We start from the raw sequence: 7505 nt of genomic DNA, 5'->3' as shown, positions 1-7505 counted from the left end.
TATGTACAATATATTGATTTCACATTACAATAATAAACAATTAAAAAAGCAGTAAGTTCGGCCGGGCCGAACTTTGAATACCCTCCACCATTTGGAATGTATTTGGAAATAAAATCCTTATAAATAAAAATTCTATTAAAACTTTAAAAATAACGAATATAGCCGCTATATTTGTGTCTATACGACGTGGGCCCATATAGGCATTGTTTGTCACAAGCCATTACCATATTCAAATTCGAAACTTGAAATAAACGGTAAATAATGTAGCCAAAATCATCAAAATACCGTACATAGGGAGGTACCGTTATATAGGAGCTATACGAAGACCTGGACCTGCCTAGACAATTTTCTGCCTTGGGCTGTAGTATCTATTTCGAACTTCAAATACCACATCTCAAACAATTTCGGTGGGTATTGTACCTAAAATCGTCAAATTACCGAATTTAGGGAGATACTGATATATGGGGCCTATACGAAGACCTGGACCTGCATAGACAATTTTCTGTCACAGACTGTAGTTTCCATTACGAACTTCAAATGCCAAATTTGAAACAATTCCGGTGAATAATGTCGCTAAAATCATCAAAATACCGAATATAGGGAGGTACCGTTATATGGGGACTATATGAAAACGTGGACCTACATGGCCCATTCACGAACTTAACTTGCCTACGATGAGAAAACATTGGTTGTCTAGCAGTTTGTAAACAAACAAAATGATCGTGTTTACTTGCCAAAGAGGTAAGGTGAAAATGTGCACCTTCGGAACTCGCCGTTTGAAGGCCATAATTCGTACCAAAGGTGACCAATTCGAACAAATCTAAATTTATTCTAAAATTTGATGCTATTTCCGACATGTTTTGCTTGCATTCAGTAAAATTTTAAAAAAATGTAAAAATGATGGTGTCTGACTTTGTTGCAGTTTTTTATCTCACCCTGTATAGGAATTCCTATCATTTAGGTATGATTTTTACTTTTTACATCCTTTAGAATCTATAGAGGCTTTTATGTCTAATAATTTTGTAGAATATTTCAACTGGCTATGATCCCGTTTACAGTAAGTTTTTAACCATTTATTAAAAAAAAAACGCCAAAAAGACCCCATTCTTGACGCGCTTGAGGTTTAAAATATTCTACCAATATGTTCCTCCCTTCTTATTTTATAAGCAATATTCCCGAAGACATTATGTTCATAAAATGCACGGTATCTTAATCTGGAAATTAAAAAAAAAAAAATAATAATAATAATAATAATAATAATAAAGAGTAGAGAGTGGGAACTTGCCCCATGCTTTCAAACGTAGTTGTTTACGCTGCTTACGTGTCAAATTTTGGTTCAGATATTTTTAAAACTTTATTTTTTATAGATTATGGTATTTAATGCTCGGCCCAATCAAATATCCGTTTTTTATTATTGACAACAGTATTGCCATTTCTCAATTTTTGAAACTACTAGTTTTATGGTCACTGCACAATCTTAGTCTACCCTGTCGAGGTGTGTTGCCTTCATTTTTCCTTCAGGGTATTTTTTCCAGAATATATAATGGGTGTTTTTTAAGCCCGATTGAACTTGAAATTGTAAAAAATAATTCGACAGATCAATACGTGACATTATCATTTGAAAATGATTTCGGGCATATGGGCACCGCGGCTGTTCTTGACGAAGTGCATTCTGGATGTCAAATTTTTTGTCACTTTTTCGAGCACTGCTGGTCGTATGTGACGAATAACACGAACAATGCTGGCTTCCAAGGCGTTAATTGTTGCTGGTTTATCAGCATAAATCAGTGAATTCACGTAGCCACACAGGAAATAATCGAGAGGTGTCAAATCGCACGACCTTGGAGGCCAATTGAACGGTCCACTTCTTGAAATCAACTTTGATTTCAATAAGTCGATGGTTGCCTTCGCCGTATGGCATGTAGCGCCATCCTGTTGAAACCTCACCACATCTCCTCCGGATCAATGTCATCCATATTCGTAAACAAAAAATCATTGATCATGGTGTGGTAACGATCTTCATTGACCGTAACGCGAGCTCCGGCCTCATTTTTGAAGAAATAAGGTCCGATGATGCCAACCAGCGTGAAAACCGCACCATACGGTGCATTTTTCTGGATGTAATGGAGTCTGTAGAGTCTCTTGTGGATTGGTCTCACTCCATATGCGGCAATTTTGCTTATTAACAAACCCGTTAAGCCAAAAATGCGCGTCATCGCTGAACACAATTTTGCGATAAAACGACGGGTCATTTGCCAACTTATAAATTTGGATAATTTCGTAGCGTTGTTCAAGCGTGAGTCTATTCATGATGACTTGTCAGAGTATACTGAAACAAATAAAAAAGTTTCATCCAAATTTAATTTGTGTTACTTTTTACAATTTAAAGTCTTATCAAGCTTAAAAAACACCCTTTATAAAATACACTTTGACAAAATTAAACTTTTCAATTAAACGTTAAAAACATTAGCATCTGGCAATGCTTGTGTGTTCACGTTTCCATTACAAAAGCTTATGTGCTCACACACACACACACACACCCGCATACCCCCACAAATCACCAAAGCGCTCCCTAACGGTAAACATTATAACTACATAAACTAGGTTGTTGGACAAAACTATCTAACAATTTCGCTGGCATTGAAAAAAAGCTTTTTTTTCGATGAAAGCTTCCCTTATAAAGCAATGCTAATAGATGATGGCAGCCAACAGATATGAGACCAGTACAAACAAGCAACTGTAGATGTACATTAGAATAAAATAATAAAAATGTGAAAAAATATCTACATATTCCCCCTATCTACGGATATTTGTTAAGAAAATGTGATTTTTAAGAATTCAAATAAAATCTATGAAATGCATTTAACTCAATGTGAAAACAATCCTATACTATATCCAAACTTGTTTCCAAAAATAATATTTATTTTATGACAATAAAACCTAATTAAATATATTTTCAAAAAATATACAAAATTGCAGCTTAAATTGAATGTAATACCAAATTTGAATTCACTTATGTGGAATTTTTAAAAAATTCTAATCGCTACCTCATCAGCTTCATATCATCATCAAATCATTTCATTCGTAATTCGAGAATTACATTTATAATTCCAATATTTCAGCTGCCCTATTAGTCCAATTGTAATTCGAATTTTCTCATTTGTATTTCAAATTATCCCATTTGTAATTCGAATTATTCCATTTGAACTACAATAGAAAAATTCGAAATACAATTGGATTTTTCGAATTCCAATTCCAATGATTCGAATTTCAAATATAATTCAGAAATTACAATTAATATGTTTCGAATTACATCTGAAAAAGGTGTAGTCTTGGCATAGAATTTTTTCTTCTGCGGAATTTATCAAACAACTTAACTTGAAACACATGTTTTGGTAGCAGTTTCCATATTAAATCAGTAAGGAAAAGTCAAAAGCCGAGCAGGGCCGACTATATGATATGATACCTTACACCACTATGCTCAGTTAACAAAAAAATTATTTGAAGTAGATCATACCACCTTTGGTGCTTTGGTGCACAATTAAGTCTAAATCGGCTGAAAATATATACAGGGTGAGATGAAAAAACGACAACTAACATCAGACTGCTGTTAAAATTATTCCAGTGACAGCTCATTATATTGTTTACAAGCGTACAAAAGCATTTTGGTGAGAATCTTCCAGAAAATAAGTTATTCGTGATGGAATTCAAGCTTGATAGTGTGATTTCTTTATATTTGGCCGGAAAACAAGTAGCTATCGTTGTAGCACTCCAGCATTTAAATGTGAATAAATCTTTTGTGTCTCGTAACATCGCTCGTTACCGTGATACTGGTAGCGTAGCTTGACGTCAAGGAAGTGGACGGAAGCAAACAGCAACATGAGCTGAACATATCGCAATATTCCATTCGGCAAATATTGAAAAATGAGAATTTACACCGCAACAGAAAGAAAATAGACTCAAAAGAGCTAAAGAGTTACTTCGCTTGGCCGAAAGTGGTGAACTTCCTAATTTGTGGCATTAGAATAAATGCCGAATATTATCGCGAAAATATTCTGGAGGGTGTGTTAAAGCCTTGGGCACGCAAACATTTTGGCCGGATACCAATCCGTTGGACTATTGTCTGGAGTATTTTGGTAAGCAAGCGTTTCGCAAATATAAACTTATTCTAAAATTTGATGCTATTTCCGACATTTTTTGCTTTCATTCAATAAAATTTAAAAAAAAATGTATATTGTATTTAAAAAAAAAAAATGATGCAGTTCTACTTATCTCACACTGTAGATGTACTTCACACTTCATGCCTCATAGCCATAAGATATTTGACAGTGATATTCGGTACGAGATGTTAGATGTAGTCTGGAATACCTATATCAAATGTTAATGAAATCGATTAAAATTTGGATATAGATCCGATATATATTTCCAACCAATTTGATATAAATGATCCATGTTACGTTTGTCTAATTATATTGCTTTTTGGATAATACGATGAAGATCCGACTGGACAAAGTCTGACAATTTTGGACCAAATTGATTGATATGTGGGAACTATAACTCCATATGTGATACACCCTATTTTATATTTAAGCGTTCTAAATGCATTGATGTTTGGAACGAGAGGTCACATAGAGTATAAAAAAACTCTCTCAAGTTAGGTGAAAATCTATCCGGATTTGATCCAACCATCGGATTTCATTAGGATATCATAAGTGTGTTCTGTCCGACTTTTTCTGTTTTTTAAAGGAAGTCTCCGAAGAAGTTGTTTTTAATTCATTTGTAATAGAGAGATTATAAATTGCAAAAAAAAAAAAAAAAAAAAAAAAAAACAATTAAAAAAGCTGTAAGTTCGGCCGGGCCGAACTTTTAATACCCTCCACCATTTGGTACAAATTTGGCAATTTCCAAAAAAAAAACCGTTAAAAATTCTGTTAAAATCTTAAAAATACCGAATGCTTATACGACGACGTGGGCCTGCATAGGCAACTTTTGTCATAAATTATTACAATATTTAAATGCGAAACTTGAAGAAAAATCTGTTTATAATGCAGCTAAAATCGTCAAAATACCGAATATGGGGGGTACCGTTATATGGGGGCTATACGAAGACGTGGACCTGCACAGACAATTTTCTGGCATGGGCTGAAGTATCCATTACGAACTTCACATACGAAATTTGAAAGAATCCCTGTAAATAATGTCGCTAAAATCATCAAAATACCGAATATCGGGGGGTACCGTTATATGGGGGCTATATGAAGACGTGGACCTACATGGCTCATTTTTTGATTTAGGATGTAGTATCCATTACGAACTTCAAATACCAAATTTGAAACGATTTCGGTAAACAATGTCGCTAAAATCATCAAAAAACCGAATATCGGGGGGTACCGTTATATGGGTGCTACAGGAAGACGTGGACCTGTACAGATAATTTTCTGTCTTAGGCTGTAGTATCCATTACGAACTTCAAATACCAAATTTGAAATAATTCCGGTGAATAATGTCGCTAAAATCATCAAAATACCGAATATCGGGAGGTACCGTTATATGGGGGCTATATGATAACTTGGACCTACATGGCCCATTTACGAACTTAACCTGCCTACTGGGAAAAAATACATGTGTGCAAAATTTTAGCCTTCTATCTCAATTTGTTCGAAAGATAGCGTGATTACAACAGACAGACAGACACACAGACGGACATGGCTAAATCGTCTTAGAATTTTACGCTGATCAAGAATATATATACTTTGTTGGGTCTGACATGAATATTTCGAGGAGTTACAAACGGAATGACAAAATTAATATACCCTCCATAGTATGGTGGAGGGTATAAAAATAAATAAATAAATTATCTGTGACACACCAATGTTTCCGTTTATTTTTTCTACAGAGCAGAACAAATTCATATTTTGAGATTTTTTTAAAATTTTACAAAATATATCTAAAAAAACCTTTACGATTCACCCTAACAAACATACATACTACACTTCCCATACAGTGTAAAGTGTATTGCATCCATTCAATGTTCAATGTACGAGGAGAACTCACTCTTCGCTACGTAGTAATGGTCTCATTTGCTGCTCGTTTCTGTTATTAACAGATATTGTTATTGTTGTTTTAGCTGCAATCAAACAATCGTTTCGTTCTTTTGCTTGGTGCTTTTTTGGTTTTACTTATTGTTGTCGTTGTTGTTGCTTTCGCTGGCTATTATTGTATGGAGGGAAAAGCACGTGTTTCTCAAACGTGATAACGATACTCGCAAAGAAAACAAACAAACACAAATGTGATTCTCTCCCTCTCTCTGTCTCACGACACGATGTTTCAACCTGAAACAGTCATACCAAGTAGCAGTGCTACGTCTAATGTGTTTGCATTGATACGCTGTTGGCGTTTTCTGCTGTTGTGGTTCAGTGACGGCGCTGCTTCTGTCGCTGCCAGCGTTCTGTTTTGCAGAGAGAATTCCCCGCGTGCAAGCTACGCACCAATGTCACTCGAAAAAAAAATATACTACCTATGTACTACTTCATTTCACTTCTTCAGACATTTCTTTTGTTAAACATCATTTTCATAATTAAATAGGTATACGTACTTGGTGGTGTTGGTAGATCATCTTGGAAATCTAATTAATAAAGGATTCAATTTCGCCTGGAACAGGTGGGCGTTCAAATAGCCACAAGGAAGAAGCGAAAATGTGAATAACGATTTTGCGTATCTGTTGAATTACACACTGACTGCTACTTTTGTTGATATCAATTCCATCGGTGAAGTGAATAGCATGGTGTAATCTTCAAAACCCCGTTCCGATATTCATTATTCTGAAAATTGATATGGATTTTTTTATGAATTTGGACGTGGGCTTAAGTTTTTCCAATAGATATCTACTGACATAGGACACTGGGCGTATGACTAATATTCTATGGATATTTCAATTAAGTATACGCTTTGAGGAGTAAAATGCAAATGGTTAGGGGTGCAATTTACACTGTAATTTATTTATCAATTGTTATACCCTACTTCACACTGTGGTTCATTTGTTTGTAACACAACGAGGGGGTCTACATTCAATGATGATCATCAAAAGTACTTTTCATGATCTTCATTGAATCACCTATTAAGTCGATTTATATATGTCCATTCTCCCATGCATTTTAAGAATCCAAGCACAGGTCGGAGTTTGTTGTTCGGTTAAGATCAAATTTTGCACAGTTTATTTATTCGATCCAAAAACGTGCCTCATTGAAATTGATGATAATCTGTTCCGATTAGGATGTAAATTCCAAGTATTATATAATATGATGAAAGTCTAATGTACCCAAGGTGCGTAATATCTTTCCGAAAAAATGGAATTTAGCGAACCGATTCAAACTTCAAAGATAGTGTGTATTAACAAATAATAGATCAAAGTCGATCCGCACAGCATACATATGTGATAGAGGTGTGCCTTTAAATCATTTGGTGTAACTTCACATAGTTGTTGATGAGAAATTCGGAAAATGATA

Source organism: Musca domestica, unplaced genomic scaffold (assembly GCF_030504385.1).
Source record: "Musca domestica strain aabys unplaced genomic scaffold, Musca_domestica.polishedcontigs.V.1.1 118, whole genome shotgun sequence".
Classification (NCBI taxonomy): domain Eukaryota; kingdom Metazoa; phylum Arthropoda; class Insecta; order Diptera; family Muscidae; genus Musca; species Musca domestica.
The sequence above is the reverse complement of the archived record's forward strand: the minus strand, read 5'-3'. Positions refer to the sequence as shown.